General features: G+C 36.3%; 33 pseudogenes; all 33 read left to right on the top strand.

Annotated features, from left to right (window-relative positions):
- The first annotated feature begins 113 nt into the window (after positions 1–113).
- Positions 114–232, top strand: LOC124330455 (annotated as a pseudogene).
- Positions 233–643: 411 nt separating this feature from the next.
- LOC124333603 lies at positions 644–762 on the top strand (annotated as a pseudogene).
- Positions 763–1,176: 414 nt separating this feature from the next.
- LOC124333602 lies at positions 1,177–1,295 on the top strand (annotated as a pseudogene).
- Positions 1,296–1,710: 415 nt separating this feature from the next.
- On the top strand, positions 1,711–1,829 carry LOC124330563 (annotated as a pseudogene).
- A 414-nt stretch (positions 1,830–2,243) lies between these two features.
- Positions 2,244–2,362, top strand: LOC124333304 (annotated as a pseudogene).
- A 415-nt stretch (positions 2,363–2,777) lies between these two features.
- On the top strand, positions 2,778–2,896 carry LOC124330562 (annotated as a pseudogene).
- A 414-nt stretch (positions 2,897–3,310) lies between these two features.
- LOC124330560 lies at positions 3,311–3,429 on the top strand (annotated as a pseudogene).
- Positions 3,430–3,713: 284 nt separating this feature from the next.
- LOC124333303 lies at positions 3,714–3,832 on the top strand (annotated as a pseudogene).
- A 415-nt stretch (positions 3,833–4,247) lies between these two features.
- Positions 4,248–4,366, top strand: LOC124333302 (annotated as a pseudogene).
- Positions 4,367–4,781: 415 nt separating this feature from the next.
- LOC124333300 lies at positions 4,782–4,900 on the top strand (annotated as a pseudogene).
- Positions 4,901–5,313: 413 nt separating this feature from the next.
- LOC124335041 lies at positions 5,314–5,432 on the top strand (annotated as a pseudogene).
- A 413-nt stretch (positions 5,433–5,845) lies between these two features.
- LOC124333586 lies at positions 5,846–5,964 on the top strand (annotated as a pseudogene).
- A 415-nt stretch (positions 5,965–6,379) lies between these two features.
- LOC124330454 lies at positions 6,380–6,498 on the top strand (annotated as a pseudogene).
- A 413-nt stretch (positions 6,499–6,911) lies between these two features.
- Positions 6,912–7,030, top strand: LOC124333299 (annotated as a pseudogene).
- Positions 7,031–7,445: 415 nt separating this feature from the next.
- LOC124333298 lies at positions 7,446–7,564 on the top strand (annotated as a pseudogene).
- A 285-nt stretch (positions 7,565–7,849) lies between these two features.
- On the top strand, positions 7,850–7,968 carry LOC124330452 (annotated as a pseudogene).
- Positions 7,969–8,382: 414 nt separating this feature from the next.
- LOC124333584 lies at positions 8,383–8,501 on the top strand (annotated as a pseudogene).
- Positions 8,502–8,916: 415 nt separating this feature from the next.
- On the top strand, positions 8,917–9,035 carry LOC124330451 (annotated as a pseudogene).
- A 413-nt stretch (positions 9,036–9,448) lies between these two features.
- LOC124333297 lies at positions 9,449–9,567 on the top strand (annotated as a pseudogene).
- Positions 9,568–9,982: 415 nt separating this feature from the next.
- Positions 9,983–10,101, top strand: LOC124333295 (annotated as a pseudogene).
- Positions 10,102–10,386: 285 nt separating this feature from the next.
- On the top strand, positions 10,387–10,505 carry LOC124330450 (annotated as a pseudogene).
- A 414-nt stretch (positions 10,506–10,919) lies between these two features.
- Positions 10,920–11,038, top strand: LOC124333294 (annotated as a pseudogene).
- Positions 11,039–11,453: 415 nt separating this feature from the next.
- LOC124333293 lies at positions 11,454–11,572 on the top strand (annotated as a pseudogene).
- A 285-nt stretch (positions 11,573–11,857) lies between these two features.
- On the top strand, positions 11,858–11,976 carry LOC124330119 (annotated as a pseudogene).
- A 284-nt stretch (positions 11,977–12,260) lies between these two features.
- LOC124333292 lies at positions 12,261–12,379 on the top strand (annotated as a pseudogene).
- Positions 12,380–12,793: 414 nt separating this feature from the next.
- On the top strand, positions 12,794–12,912 carry LOC124333291 (annotated as a pseudogene).
- Positions 12,913–13,327: 415 nt separating this feature from the next.
- LOC124330449 lies at positions 13,328–13,446 on the top strand (annotated as a pseudogene).
- A 414-nt stretch (positions 13,447–13,860) lies between these two features.
- LOC124333290 lies at positions 13,861–13,979 on the top strand (annotated as a pseudogene).
- A 415-nt stretch (positions 13,980–14,394) lies between these two features.
- On the top strand, positions 14,395–14,513 carry LOC124333289 (annotated as a pseudogene).
- A 415-nt stretch (positions 14,514–14,928) lies between these two features.
- LOC124330448 lies at positions 14,929–15,047 on the top strand (annotated as a pseudogene).
- A 414-nt stretch (positions 15,048–15,461) lies between these two features.
- LOC124333288 lies at positions 15,462–15,580 on the top strand (annotated as a pseudogene).
- A 415-nt stretch (positions 15,581–15,995) lies between these two features.
- On the top strand, positions 15,996–16,114 carry LOC124333287 (annotated as a pseudogene).
- A 285-nt stretch (positions 16,115–16,399) lies between these two features.
- Positions 16,400–16,518, top strand: LOC124333286 (annotated as a pseudogene).
- The last annotated feature ends 224 nt before the right edge of the window (positions 16,519–16,742 follow it).

Raw genomic sequence — 16,742 nt, 5'->3', positions numbered from 1 at the left:
TTTTTATTCGCGATGGTTACGAGTCCAAATTCAATGAACAAACATTTCTATCACTTTGAAGTGATTTTCTATTCATCCATTGGGACTGGGAGGGTAAGTTTTCAATTTTGAATGTCAACGGTCATATCTCGTAGAACGCAACTGGTCTCGTCAACTCCCAGAAGTTAAGTTACATCGAGTCCCGTTAGTACTTGGAAGGGTGACCGCTTGGGAATACGGGATGTCGTTGGCGATGAATAGTTTGTTTTCAATAACAAATTTCTTGGAAATTTTTCAATCACGATGGTTACCAGTCCAAATTCGTAGATAAAACATTTCAATGCCTTAGAGATAGGTTCAATTCATCTATAAGAATGATTCTGGATCAATTCCATTGAGAGTTTTTCAAAGTTTATCGCGTTTTTTAATCGCGATGGTTACCAGTCCAAATTCGTAGATCAAAAATATCAATGGCATAGAGATAGGTTCAATTCATCTATAGGAATGATTTGGATAAATTTCATTGCGAGTTTTTCAAAGTTTATCGCGCTTTTTTATTCCCGATGGTTACGAGTCCAAATTCAATGAACAAACATTTCTATCACTTTTAAGTGATTTTCTATTCATCCATTGGGACTAGTAGGGTAAATTTTCATTTTTGAATGTCAACGGCCATATCACGTAGAACGCACCTGGTCTCGTCAGCTCCCAGAAGTTAAGTTACGTCGAGTCCCGTTAGTACTTGGAAGGGCGACCGCTTGGGAATACGGGATGTCGTTGGCGATGAATAGTTTATTTTCAATAACAAATTTCTTGAAATTTTTTTTTCAATCACGATGGTTACCAGTCCAAATTCGTAGATAAAACATTTCAATGCCTTAGAGATAGGTTAAATTCATCTATAAGAATGATTCTGGATCAATTCCATTGAGAGTTTTTCAAAGTTTATCGCGTTTTTTAATCGCGATGGTTACCAGTCCAAATTCGTAGATCAAAAATATCAATGGCATAGAGATAGGTTCAATTCATCTATAGGAATGATTTGGATAAATTTCATTGCGAGTTTTTCAAAGTTTATCGCGCTTTTTTATTCCCGATGGTTACGAGTCCAAATTCAATGAACAAACATTTCTATCACTTTTAAGTGATTTTCTATTCATCCATTGGGACTAGTAGGGTAAATTTTCATTTTTGAATGTCAACGGCCATATCACGTAGAACGCACCTGGTCTCGTCAGCTCCCAGAAGTTAAGTTACGTCGAGTCCCGTTAGTACTTGGAAGGGCGACCGCTTGGGAATACGGGATGTCGTTGGCGATGAATAGTTTATTTTCAATAACAAATTTCTTGAAATTTTTTTTTCAATCACGATGGTTACCAGTCCAAATTCGTAGATAAAACATTTCAATGCCTTAGAGATAGGTTAAATTCATCTATAAGAATGATTCTGGATCAATTCCATTGAGAGTTTTTCAAAGTTTATCGCGTTTTTTAATCGCGATGGTTACCAGTCCAAATTCGTAAATCAAAAATATCAATGGCATAGAGATAGGTTCAATTCATCTATTTGAATGATTCTGGATAAATTTCATTGCGAGTTTTTCAAAGTTTATCGCGCTTTTTTATTCCCGATGGTTACGAGTCCAAATTCAATGAACAAACATTTCTATCACTTTGAAGTGATTTTCTATTCATCCATTGGGACTGGGAGGGTAAGTTTTCATTTTTGAATGTCAACGGTCATATCTCGTAGAACGCAACTGGTCTCGTCAACTCCCAGAAGTTAAGTTACATCGAGTCCCGTTAGTACTTGGAAGGGTGACCGCTTGGGAATACGGGATGGCGTTGGCGATGAATAGTTTGTTTTCAATAACAAATTTCTTGAAATTTTTTTTCAATCACGATGGTTACCAGTCCAAATTCGTAGATAAAACATTTCAATGCCTTAGAGATAGGTTCAATTCATCTATAAGAATTATTCTGGATCAATTCCATTGAGAGTTTTTCAAAGTTTATCGCGTTTTTTAATCGCGATGGTTACCAGTCCAAATTCGTAGATCAAAAATATCAATGGCATAGAGATAGGTTCAATTCATCTATAGGAATGATTCTGGATAAATTTCATTGCGAGTTTTTCAAAGTTTATCGCGCTTTTTTATTCCCGATGGTTACGAGTCCAAATTCAATGAACAAACATTTCTATCACTTTGAAGTGATTTTCTATTCATCCATTGGGACTAGTAGGGTAAATTTTCATTTTTGAATGTCAACGGCCATATCACGTAGAACGCACCTGGTCTCGTCAGCTCCCAGAAGTTAAGTTACGTCGAGTCCCGTTAGTACTTGGAAGGGTGACCGCTTGGGAATACGGGATGTCGTTGGCGATGAATAGTTTGTTTTCAATAACAAATTTCTTGAAATTTTTTTTTCAATCACGATGGTTACCAGTCCAAATTCGTAGATAAAACATTTCAATGCCTTAGAGATAGGTTCAATTCATCTATAAGAATGATTCTGGATCAATTCCATTGAGAGTTTTTCAAAGTTTATCGCGTTTTTTAATCGCGATGGTTACCAGTCCAAATTCGTAGATTAAAAATATCAATGGCATAGAGATAGGTTCAATTCATCTATTTGAATGATTCTGGATAAATTTCATTGCGAGTTTTTCAAAGTTTATCGCGCTTTTTTATTCCCGATGGTTACGAGTCCAAATTCAATGAACAAACATTTCTATCACTTTGAAGTGATTTTCTATTCATCCATTGGGACTGGGAGGGTAAGTTTTCATTTTTGAATGTCAACGGTCATATCTCGTAGAACGCAACTGGTCTCGTCAACTCCCAGAAGTTAAGTTACATCGAGTCCCGTTAGTACTTGGAAGGGTGACCGCTTGGGAATACGGGATGGCGTTGGCGATGAATAGTTTGTTTTCAATAACAAATTTCTTGAAATTTTTTTTCAATCACGATGGTTACCAGTCCAAATTCGTAGATAAAACATTTCAATGCCTTAGAGATAGGTTCAATTCATCTATAAGAATTATTCTGGATCAATTCCATTGAGAGTTTTTCAAAGTTTATCGCGTTTTTTAATCGCGATGGTTACCAGTCCAAATTCGTAGATTAAAAATATCAATGGCATAGAGATAGGTTCAATTCATCTATTTGAATGATTCTGGATAAATTTCATTGCGAGTTTTTCAAAGTTTATCGCGCTTTTTTATTCCCGATGGTTACGAGTCCAAATTCAATGAACAAACATTTCTATCACTTTGAAGTGATTTTCTATTCATCCATTGGGACTGGGAGGGTAAGTTTTCATTTTTGAATGTCAACGGTCATATCTCGTAGAACGCAACTGGTCTCGTCAACTCCCAGAAGTTAAGTTACATCGAGTCCCGTTAGTACTTGGAAGGGTGACCGCTTGGGAATACGGGATGGCGTTGGCGATGAATAGTTTGTTTTCAATAACAAATTTCTTGAAAAATTTTTTCAATCACGATGGTTACCAGTCCAAATTCGTAGATAAAACATTTCAATGCCTTAGAGATAGGTTCAATTCATCTATAAGAATGATTCTGGATAAATTTCATTGCGAGTTTTTCAAAGTTTATCGCGCTTTTTTATTCGCGATGGTTACGAGTCCAAATTCAATGAACAAACATTTCTATCACTTTGAAGTGATTTTCTATTCATCCATTGGGACTGGGAGGGTAAATTTTCATTTTTGAATGTCAACGGCCATATCACGTAGAACGCACCTGGTCTCGTCAGCTCCCAGAAGTTAAGTTACGTCGAGTCCCGTTAGTACTTGGAAGGGTGACCGCTTGGGAATACGGGATGTCGTTGGCGATGAATAGTTTGTTTTCAATAACAAATTTCTTGAAATTTTTTTTTCAATCACGATGGTTACCAGTCCAAATTCGTAGATAAAACATTTCAATGCCTTAGAGATAGGTTAAATTCATCTATAAGAATGATTCTGGATCAATTCCATTGAGAGTTTTTCAAAGTTTATCGCGTTTTTTAATCGCGATGGTTACCAGTCCAAATTCGTAGATTAAAAATATCAATGGCATAGAGATAGGTTCAATTCATCTATTTGAATGATTCTGGATAAATTTCATTGCGAGTTTTTCAAAGTTTATCGCGCTTTTTTATTCGCGATGGTTACGAGTCCAAATTCAATGAACAAACATTTCTATCACTTTGAAGTGATTTTCTATTCATCCATTGGGACTGGGAGGGTAAATTTTCATTTTTGAATGTCAACGGCCATATCACGTAGAACGCACCTGGTCTCGTCAGCTCCCAGAAGTTAAGTTACGTCGAGTCCCGTTAGTACTTGGAAGGGTGACCGCTTGGGAATACGGGATGTCGTTGGCGATGAATAGTTTGTTTTCAATAACAAATTTCTTGAAATTTTTTTTTCAATCACGATGGTTACCAGTCCAAATTCGTAGATAAAACATTTCAATGCCTTAGAGATAGGTTCAATTCATCTATAAGAATGATTCTGGATCAATTCCATTGAGAGTTTTTCAAAGTTTATCGCGTTTTTTAATCGCGATGGTTACCAGTCCAAATTCGTAGATTAAAAATATCAATGGCATAGAGATAGGTTCAATTCATCTATTTGAATGATTCTGGATAAATTTCATTGCGAGTTTTTCAAAGTTTATCGCGCTTTTTTATTCGCGATGGTTACGAGTCCAAATTCAATGAACAAACATTTCTATCACTTTGAAGTGATTTTCTATTCATCCATTGGGATTGGGAGGGTAATTTTTCATTTTTGAATGTCAACGGCCATATCACGTAGAACGCACCTGGTCTCGTCAGCTCCCAGAAGTTAAGTTACGTCGAGTCCCGTTAGTACTTGGAAGGGTGACCGCTTGGGAATACGGGATGTCGTTGGCGATGAATAGTTTGTTTTCAATAACAAATTTCTTGAAATTTTTTTCAATCACGATGGTTACCAGTCCAAATTCGTAGATAAAACATTTCAATGCCTTAGAGATAGGTTAAATTCATCTATAAGAATGATTCTGGATCAATTCCATTGAGAGTTTTTCAAAGTTTATCGCGTTTTTTAATCGCGATGGTTACCAGTCCAAATTCGTAGATCAAAAATATCAATGGCATAGAGATAGGTTCAATTCATCTATAGGAATGATTCTGGATAAATTTCATTGCGAGTTTTTCAAAGTTTATCGCGCTTTTTTATTCCCGATGGTTACGAGTCCAAATTAAATGAACAAACATTTCTATCACTTTGAAGTGATTTTCTATTCATCCATTGGGACTGGGAGGGTAAATTTTCATTTTTGAATGTCAACGGCCATATCACGTAGAACGCACCTGGTCTCGTCAGCTCCCAGAAGTTAAGTTACATCGAGTCCCGTTAGTACTTGGAAGGGTGACCGCTTGGGAATACGGGATGTCGTTGGCGATGAATAGTTTGTTTTCAATAACAAATTTCTTGAAATTTTTTTCAATCACGATGGTTACCAGTCCAAATTCGTAGATAAAACATTTCAATGCCTTAGAGATAGGTTCAATTCATCTATAAGAATGATTCTGGATCAATTCCATTGAGAGTTTTTCAAAGTTTATCGCGTTTTTTAATCGCGATGGTTACCAGTCCAAATTCGCAGATTAAAAATATCAATGGCATAGAGATAGGTTCAATTCATCTATAGGAATGATTCTGGATAAATTTCATTGCGAGTTTTTCAAAGTTTATCGCGCTTTTTTATTCGCGATGGTTACGAGTCCAAATTCAATGAACAAACATTTCTATCACTTTGAAGTGATTTTCTATTCATCCATTGGGACTGGGAGGGTAAATTTTCATTTTTGAATGTCAACGGCCATATCACGTAGAACGCACCTGGTCACGTCAGCTCCCAGAAGTTAAGTTACGTCGAGTCCCGTTAGTACTTGGAAGGGTGACCGCTTGGGAATACGGGATGTCGTTGGCGATGAATAGTTTGTTTTCAATAACAAATTTCTTGAAATTTTTTTTTCAATCACGATGGTTACCAGTGCAAATTCGTAGATAAAAAATTTCAATGCCTTAGAGATAGGTTCAATTCATCTATAAGAATGATTCTGGATCAATTCCATTGAGAGTTTTTCAAAGTTTATCGCGTTTTTTAATCGCGATGGTTACCAGTCCAAATTCGTAGATCAAAAATATCAATGGCATAGAGATAGGTTCAATTCATCTATTTGAATGATTCTGGATAAATTTCATTGCGAGTTTTTCAAAGTTTATCGCGCTTTTTTATTCCCGATGGTTACGAGTCCAAATTCAATGAACAAACATTTCTATCACTTTGAAGTAATTTTCTATTCATCCATTGGGACTGGGAGGGTAAGTTTTCATTTTTGAATGTCAACGGTCATATCTCGTAGAACGCAACTGGTCTCGTCAACTCCCAGAAGTTAAGTTACATCGAGTCCCGTTAGTACTTGGAAGGGTGACCGCTTGGGAATACGGGATGTCGTTGGCGATGAATAGTTTGTTTTCAATAACAAATTTCTTGAAATTTTTTTCAATCACGATGGTTACCAGTCCAAATTCGTAGATAAAACATTTCAATGCCTTAGAGATAGGTTCAATTCATCTATAAGAATGATTCTGGATCAATTCCATTGAGAGTTTTTCAAAGTTTATCGCGTTTTTTAATCGCGATGGTTACCAGTCCAAATTCGTAGATTAAAAATATCAATGGCATAGAGATAGGTTCAATTCATCTATAGGAATGATTCTGGATAAATTTCATTGCGAGTTTTTCAAAGTTTATCGCGCTTTTTTATTCGCGATGGTTACGAGTCCAAATTCAATGAACAAACATTTCTATCACTTTGAAGTGATTTTCTATTCATCCATTGGGACTGGGAGGGTAAATTTTCATTTTTGAATGTCAACGGCCATATCACGTAGAACGCACCTGGTCTCGTCAGCTCCCAGAAGTTAAGTTACGTCGAGTCCCGTTAGTACTTGGAAGGGTGACCGCTTGGGAATACGGGATGTCGTTGGCGATGAATAGTTTGTTTTCAATAACAAATTTCTTGAAATTTTTTTTTCAATCACGATGGTTACCAGTGCAAATTCGTAGATAAAAAATTTCAATGCCTTAGAGATAGGTTCAATTCATCTATAAGAATGATTCTGGATCAATTCCATTGAGAGTTTTTCAAAGTTTATCGCATTTTTTAATCGCGATGGTTACCAGTCCAAATTCGTAGATCAAAAATATCAATGGCATAGAGATAGGTTCAATTCATCTATAGGAATGATTCTGGATAAATTTCATAGCGAGTTTTTCAAAGTTTATCGCGCTTTTTTATTCGCGATGGTTACGAGTCCAAATTCAATGAACAAACATTTCTATCACTTTGAAGTGATTTTCTATTCATCCATTGGGATTGGGAGGGTAATTTTTCATTTTTGAATGTCAACGGCCATATCACGTAGAACGCACCTGGTCTCGTCAGCTCCCAGAAGTTAAGTTACGTCGAGTCCCGTTAGTACTTGGAAGGGTGACCGCTTGGGAATACGGGATGTCGTTGGCGATGAATAGTTTGTTTTCAATAACAAATTTCTTGAAAATTTTTTTTTAATCACGATGGTTACCAGTCCAAATTCGTAGATAAAACATTTCAATGCCTTAGAGATAGGTTCAATTCATCTATAGGAATGATTCTGGATAAATTTCATTGCGAGTTTTTCAAAGTTTATCGCGCTTTTTTATTCGCGATGGTTACGAGTCCAAATTCAATGAACAAACATTTCTATCACTTTTAAGTGATTTTCTATTCATCCATTGGGACTGGGAGGGTAAGTTTTCAATTTTGAATGTCAACGGTCATATCTCGTAGAACGCAACTGGTCTCGTCAACTCCCAGAAGTTAAGTTACATCGAGTCCCGTTAGTACTTGGAAGGGTGACCGCTTGGGAATACGGGATGTCGTTGGCGATGAATAGTTTGTTTTCAATAACAAATTTCTTGGAAATTTTTTTCAATCACGATGGTTACCAGTCCAAATTCGTAGATAAAACATTTCAATGCCTTAGAGATAGGTTCAATTCATCTATAAGAATGATTCTGGATCAATTCCATTGAGAGTTTTTCAAAGTTTATCGCGTTTTTTAATCGCGATGGTTACCAGTCCAAATTCGTAGATCAAAAATATCAATGGCATAGAGATAGGTTCAATTCATCTATAGGAATGATTCTGGATAAATTTCATTGCGAGTTTTTCAAAGTTTATCGCGCTTTTTTATTCCCGATGGTTACGAGTCCAAATTCAATGAACAAACATTTCTATCACTTTGAAGTGATTTTCTATTCATCCATTGGGACTGGGAGGGTAAATTTTCATTTTTGAATGTCAACGGCCATATCACGTAGAACGCACCTGGTCACGTCAGCTCCCAGAAGTTAAGTTACGTCGAGTCCCGTTAGTACTTGGAAGGGTGACCGCTTGGGAATACGGGATGTCGTTGGCGATGAATAGTTTGTTTTCAATAACAAATTTCTTGAAATTTTTTTTTCAATCACGATGGTTACCAGTGCAAATTCGTAGATAAAAAATTTCAATGCCTTAGAGATAGGTTCAATTCATCTATAAGAATGATTCTGGATCAATTCCATTGAGAGTTTTTCAAAGTTTATCGCGTTTTTTAATCGCGATGGTTACCAGTCCAAATTCGTAGATCAAAAATATCAATGGCATAGAGATAGGTTCAATTCATCTATTTGAATGATTCTGGATAAATTTCATTGCGAGTTTTTCAAAGTTTATCGCGCTTTTTTATTCCCGATGGTTACGAGTCCAAATTCAATGAACAAACATTTCTATCACTTTGAAGTAATTTTCTATTCATCCATTGGGACTGGGAGGGTAAGTTTTCATTTTTGAATGTCAACGGTCATATCTCGTAGAACGCAACTGGTCTCGTCAACTCCCAGAAGTTAAGTTACATCGAGTCCCGTTAGTACTTGGAAGGGTGACCGCTTGGGAATACGGGATGTCGTTGGCGATGAATAGTTTGTTTTCAATAACAAATTTCTTGAAATTTTTTTCAATCACGATGGTTACCAGTCCAAATTCGTAGATAAAACATTTCAATGCCTTAGAGATAGGTTCAATTCATCTATAAGAATGATTCTGGATCAATTCCATTGAGAGTTTTTCAAAGTTTATCGCGTTTTTTAATCGCGATGGTTACCAGTCCAAATTCGTAGATTAAAAATATCAATGGCATAGAGATAGGTTCAATTCATCTATAGGAATGATTCTGGATAAATTTCATTGCGAGTTTTTCAAAGTTTATCGCGCTTTTTTATTCGCGATGGTTACGAGTCCAAATTCAATGAACAAACATTTCTATCACTTTGAAGTGATTTTCTATTCATCCATTGGGACTGGGAGGGTAAATTTTCATTTTTGAATGTCAACGGCCATATCACGTAGAACGCACCTGGTCTCGTCAGCTCCCAGAAGTTAAGTTACGTCGAGTCCCGTTAGTACTTGGAAGGGTGACCGCTTGGGAATACGGGATGTCGTTGGCGATGAATAGTTTGTTTTCAATAACAAATTTCTTGAAATTTTTTTTTCAATCACGATGGTTACCAGTGCAAATTCGTAGATAAAAAATTTCAATGCCTTAGAGATAGGTTCAATTCATCTATAAGAATGATTCTGGATCAATTCCATTGAGAGTTTTTCAAAGTTTATCGCATTTTTTAATCGCGATGGTTACCAGTCCAAATTCGTAGATCAAAAATATCAATGGCATAGAGATAGGTTCAATTCATCTATAGGAATGATTCTGGATAAATTTCATAGCGAGTTTTTCAAAGTTTATCGCGCTTTTTTATTCGCGATGGTTACGAGTCCAAATTCAATGAACAAACATTTCTATCACTTTGAAGTGATTTTCTATTCATCCATTGGGATTGGGAGGGTAATTTTTCATTTTTGAATGTCAACGGCCATATCACGTAGAACGCACCTGGTCTCGTCAGCTCCCAGAAGTTAAGTTACGTCGAGTCCCGTTAGTACTTGGAAGGGTGACCGCTTGGGAATACGGGATGTCGTTGGCGATGAATAGTTTGTTTTCAATAACAAATTTCTTGAAAATTTTTTTTTAATCACGATGGTTACCAGTCCAAATTCGTAGATAAAACATTTCAATGCCTTAGAGATAGGTTCAATTCATCTATAGGAATGATTCTGGATAAATTTCATTGCGAGTTTTTCAAAGTTTATCGCGCTTTTTTATTCGCGATGGTTACGAGTCCAAATTCAATGAACAAACATTTCTATCACTTTTAAGTGATTTTCTATTCATCCATTGGGACTGGGAGGGTAAGTTTTCAATTTTGAATGTCAACGGTCATATCTCGTAGAACGCAACTGGTCTCGTCAACTCCCAGAAGTTAAGTTACATCGAGTCCCGTTAGTACTTGGAAGGGTGACCGCTTGGGAATACGGGATGTCGTTGGCGATGAATAGTTTGTTTTCAATAACAAATTTCTTGGAAATTTTTTTCAATCACGATGGTTACCAGTCCAAATTCGTAGATAAAACATTTCAATGCCTTAGAGATAGGTTCAATTCATCTATAAGAATGATTCTGGATCAATTCCATTGAGAGTTTTTCAAAGTTTATCGCGTTTTTTAATCGCGATGGTTACCAGTCCAAATTCGTAGATCAAAAATATCAATGGCATAGAGATAGGTTCAATTCATCTATAGGAATGATTCTGGATAAATTTCATTGCGAGTTTTTCAAAGTTTATCGCGCTTTTTTATTCCCGATGGTTACGAGTCCAAATTCAATGAACAAACATTTCTATCACTTTGAAGTGATTTTCTATTCATCCATTGGGACTGGGAGGGTAAATTTTCATTTTTGAATGTCAACGGCCATATCACGTAGAACGCACCTGGTCTCGTCAGCTCCCAGAAGTTAAGTTACGTCGAGTCCCGTTAGTACTTGGAAGGGTGACCGCTTGGGAATACGGGATGTCGTTGGCGATGAATAGTTTGTTTTCAATAACAAATTTCTTGAAATTTTTTTTTCAATCACGATGGTTACCAGTGCAAATTCGTAGATAAAAAATTTCAATGCCTTAGAGATAGGTTCAATTCATCTATAAGAATGATTCTGGATCAATTCCATTGAGAGTTTTTCAAAGTTTATCGCATTTTTTAATCGCGATGGTTACCAGTCCAAATTCGTAGATCAAAAATATCAATGGCATAGAGATAGGTTCAATTCATCTATAGGAATGATTCTGGATAAATTTCATAGCGAGTTTTTCAAAGTTTATCGCGCTTTTTTATTCGCGATGGTTACGAGTCCAAATTCAATGAACAAACATTTCTATCACTTTGAAGTGATTTTCTATTCATCCATTGGGATTGGGAGGGTAATTTTTCATTTTTGAATGTCAACGGCCATATCACGTAGAACGCACCTGGTCTCGTCAGCTCCCAGAAGTTAAGTTACGTCGAGTCCCGTTAGTACTTGGAAGGGTGACCGCTTGGGAATACGGGATGTCGTTGGCGATGAATAGTTTGTTTTCAATAACAAATTTCTTGAAAATTTTTTTTTAATCACGATGGTTACCAGTCCAAATTCGTAGATAAAACATTTCAATGCCTTAGAGATAGGTTCAATTCATCTATAGGAATGATTCTGGATAAATTTCATTGCGAGTTTTTCAAAGTTTATCGCGCTTTTTTATTCGCGATGGTTACGAGTCCAAATTCAATGAACAAACATTTCTATCACTTTGAAGTGATTTTCTATTCATCCATTGGGACTGGGAGGGTAAGTTTTCAATTTTGAATGTCAACGGTCATATCTCGTAGAACGCAACTGGTCTCGTCAGCTCCCAGAAGTTAAGTTACATCGAGTCCCGTTAGTACTTGGAAGGGTGACCGCTTGGGAATACGGGATGTCGTTGGCGATGAATAGTTTGTTTTCAATAACAAATTTCTTGAAATTTTTTTTCAATCACGATGGTTACCAGTCCAAATTCGTAGATAAAACATTTCAATGCCTTAGAGATAGGTTCAATTCATCTATAAGAATGATTCTGGATAAATTTCATTGCGAGTTTTTCAAAGTTTATCGCGCTTTTTTATTCGCGATGGTTACGAGTCCAAATTCAATGAACAAACATTTCTATCACTTTGAAGTGATTTTCTATTCATCCATTGGGATTGGGAGGGTAATTTTTCATTTTTGAATGTCAACGGCCATATCACGTAGAACGCACCTGGTCTCGTCAGCTCCCAGAAGTTAAGTTACGTCGAGTCCCGTTAGTACTTGGAAGGGTGACCGCTTGGGAATACGGGATGTCGTTGGCGATGAATAGTTTGTTTTCAATAACAAATTTCTTGAAAATTTTTTTCAATCACGATGGTTACCAGTCCAAATTCGTAGATAAAACATTTCAATGCCTTAGAGATAGGTTCAATTCATCTATAAGAATGATTCTGGATCAATTCCATTGAGAGTTTTTCAAAGTTTATCGCATTTTTTAATCGCGATGGTTACCAGTTCAAATTCGTAGATCAAAAATATCAATGGCATAGAGATAGGTTCAATTCATCTATAGGAATGATTCTGGATAAATTTCATTGCGAGTTTTTCAAAGTTTATCGCGCTTTTTTATTCGCGATGGTTACGAGTCCAAATTAAATGAACAAACATTTCTATCACTTTGAAGTGATTTTCTATTCATCCATTGGGACTGGGAGGGTAAATTTTCATTTTTGAATGTCAACGGCCATATCACGTAGAACGCACCTGGTCTCGTCAGCTCCCAGAAGTTAAGTTACGTCGAGTCCCGTTAGTACTTGGAAGGGTGACCGCTTGGGAATACGGGATGTCGTTGGCGATGAATAGTTTGTTTTCAATAACAAATTTCTTGAAATTTTTTTTTCAATCACGATGGTTACCAGTGCAAATTCGTAGATAAAAAATTTCAATGCCTTAGAGATAGGTTCAATTCATCTATAAGAATGATTCTGGATCAATTCCATTGAGAGTTTTTCAAAGTTTATCGCATTTTTTAATCGCGATGGTTACCAGTCCAAATTCGTAGATCAAAAATATCAATGGCATAGAGATAGGTTCAATTCATCTATAGGAATGATTCTGGATAAATTTCATTGCGAGTTTTTCAAAGTTTATCGCGCTTTTTTATTCCCGATGGTTACGAGTCCAAATTCAATGAACAAACATTTCTATCACTTTGAAGTGATTTTCTATTCATCCATTGGGACTGGGAGGGTAAGTTTTCATTTTTGAATGTCAACGGTCATATCTCGTAGAACGCAACTGGTCTCGTCAACTCCCAGAAGTTAAGTTACATCGAGTCCCGTTAGTACTTGGAAGGGTGACCGCTTGGGAATACGGGATGTCGTTGGCGATGAATAGTTTGTTTTCAATAACAAATTTCTTGAAAATTTTTTTCAATCACGATGGTTACCAGTCCAAATTCGTAGATAAAACATTTCAATGCCTTAGAGATAGGTTCAATTCATCTATAAGAATGATTCTGGATCAATTCCATTGAGAGTTTTTCAAAGTTTATCGCATTTTTTAATCGCGATGGTTACCAGTTCAAATTCGTAGATCAAAAATATCAATGGCATAGAGATAGGTTCAATTCATCTATAGGAATGATTCTGGATAAATTTCATTGCGAGTTTTTCAAAGTTTATCGCGCTTTTTTATTCGCGATGGTTACGAGTCCAAATTAAATGAACAAACATTTCTATCACTTTGAAGTGATTTTCTATTCATCCATTGGGACTGGGAGGGTAAATTTTCATTTTTGAATGTCAACGGCCATATCACGTAGAACGCACCTGGTCTCGTCAGCTCCCAGAAGTTAAGTTACGTCGAGTCCCGTTAGTACTTGGAAGGGTGACCGCTTGGGAATACGGGATGTCGTTGGCGATGAATAGTTTGTTTTCAATAACAAATTTCTTGAAATTTTTTTTTCAATCACGATGGTTACCAGTCCAAATTCGTAGATAAAACATTTCAATGCCTTAGAGATAGGTTAAATTCATCTATAAGAATGATTCTGGATCAATTCCATTGAGAGTTTTTCAAAGTTTATCGCGTTTTTTAATCGCGATGGTTACCAGTCCAAATTCGTAGATTAAAAATATCAATGGCATAGAGATAGGTTCAATTCATCTATTTGAATGATTCTGGATAAATTTCATTGCGAGTTTTTCAAAGTTTATCGCGCTTTTTTATTCGCGATGGTTACGAGTCCAAATTCAATGAACAAACATTTCTATCACTTTGAAGTGATTTTCTATTCATCCATTGGGATTGGGAGGGTAATTTTTCATTTTTGAATGTCAACGGCCATATCACGTAGAACGCACCTGGTCTCGTCAGCTCCCAGAAGTTAAGTTACGTCGAGTCCCGTTAGTACTTGGAAGGGTGACCGCTTGGGAATACGGGATGTCGTTGGCGATGAATAGTTTGTTTTCAATAACAAATTTCTTGAAATTTTTTTTTCAATCACGATGGTTACCAGTGCAAATTCGTAGATAAAAAATTTCAATGCCTTAGAGATAGGTTCAATTCATCTATAAGAATGATTCTGGATCAATTCCATTGAGAGTTTTTCAAAGTTTATCGCATTTTTTAATCGCGATGGTTACCAGTCCAAATTCGTAGATCAAAAATATCAATGGCATAGAGATAGGTTCAATTCATCTATAGGAATGATTCTGGATAAATTTCATTGCGAGTTTTTCAAAGTTTATCGCGCTTTTTTATTCCCGATGGTTACGAGTCCAAATTCAATGAACAAACATTTCTATCACTTTGAAGTGATTTTCTATTCATCCATTGGGACTGGGAGGGTAAGTTTTCATTTTTGAATGTCAACGGTCATATCTCGTAGAACGCAACTGGTCTCGTCAACTCCCAGAAGTTAAGTTACATCGAGTCCCGTTAGTACTTGGAAGGGTGACCGCTTGGGAATACGGGATGTCGTTGGCGATGAATAGTTTGTTTTCAATAACAAATTTCTTGAAAATTTTTTTCAATCACGATGGTTACCAGTCCAAATTCGTAGATAAAACATTTCAATGCCTTAGAGATAGGTTCAATTCATCTATAAGAATGATTCTGGATCAATTCCATTGAGAGTTTTTCAAAGTTTATCGCATTTTTTAATCGCGATGGTTACCAGTTCAAATTCGTAGATCAAAAATATCAATGGCATAGAGATAGGTTCAATTCATCTATAGGAATGATTCTGGATAAATTTCATTGCGAGTTTTTCAAAGTTTATCGCGCTTTTTTATTCGCGATGGTTACGAGTCCAAATTAAATGAACAAACATTTCTATCACTTTGAAGTGATTTTCTATTCATCCATTGGGACTGGGAGGGTAAATTTTCATTTTTGAATGTCAACGGCCATATCACGTAGAACGCACCTGGTCTCGTCAGCTCCCAGAAGTTAAGTTACGTCGAGTCCCGTTAGTACTTGGAAGGGTGACCGCTTGGGAATACGGGATGTCGTTGGCGATGAATAGTTTGTTTTCAATAACAAATTTCTTGAAATTTTTTTTTCAATCACGATGGTTACCAGTCCAAATTCGTAGATAAAACATTTCAATGCCTTAGAGATAGGTTAAATTCATCTATAAGAATGATTCTGGATCAATTCCATTGAGAGTTTTTCAAAGTTTATCGCGTTTTTTAATCGCGATGGTTACCAGTCCAAATTCGTAGATTAAAAATATCAATGGCATAGAGATAGGTTCAATTCATCTATTTGAATGATTCTGGATAAATTTCATTGCGAGTTTTTCAAAGTTTATCGCGCTTTTTTATTCGCGATGGTTACGAGTCCAAATTCAATGAACAAACATTTCTATCACTTTGAAGTGATTTTCTATTCATCCATTGGGATTGGGAGGGTAATTTTTCATTTTTGAATGTCAACGGCCATATCACGTAGAACGCACCTGGTCTCGTCAGCTCCCAGAAGTTAAGTTACGTCGAGTCCCGTTAGTACTTGGAAGGGTGACCGCTTGGGAATACGGGATGTCGTTGGCGATGAATAGTTTGTTTTCAATAACAAATTTCTTGAAATTTTTTTTTCAATCACGATGGTTACCAGTCCAAATTCGTAGATAAAACATTTCAATGCCTTAGAGATAGGTTCAATTCATCTATAGGAATGATTCTGGATAAATTTCATTGCGAGTTTTTCAAAGTTTATCGCGCTTTTTTATTCGCGATGGTTACGAGTCCAAATTCAATGAACAAACATTTCTATCACTTTGAAGTGATTTTCTATTCATCCATTGGGATTGGGAGGGTAATTTTTCATTTTTGAATGTCAACGGCCATATCACGTAGAACGCACCTGGTCTCGTCAGCTCCCAGAAGTTAAGTTACGTCGAGTCCCGTTAGTACTTGGAAGGGTGACCGCTTGGGAATACGGGATGTCGTTGGCGATGAATAGTTTGTTTTCAATAACAAATTTCTTGAAAATTTTTTTCAATCACGATGGTTACCAGTCCAAATTCGTAGATAAAACATTTCAATGCCTTAGAGATAGGTTAAATTCATCTATAAGAATGATTCTGGATCAATTCCATTGAGAGTTTTTCAAAGTTTATCGCGTTTTTTAATCGCGATGGTTACGAGTCCAAATTCAATGAACAAACATTTCTATCAC

This window comes from Daphnia pulicaria, chromosome 3, assembly GCF_021234035.1.
Source record: "Daphnia pulicaria isolate SC F1-1A chromosome 3, SC_F0-13Bv2, whole genome shotgun sequence".
NCBI classification, from domain to species: Eukaryota; Metazoa; Arthropoda; class Branchiopoda; order Diplostraca; family Daphniidae; genus Daphnia; species Daphnia pulicaria.
Note: the sequence above shows the minus strand (reverse complement) of the source record. Positions and strands in the feature narration are given on the sequence as shown.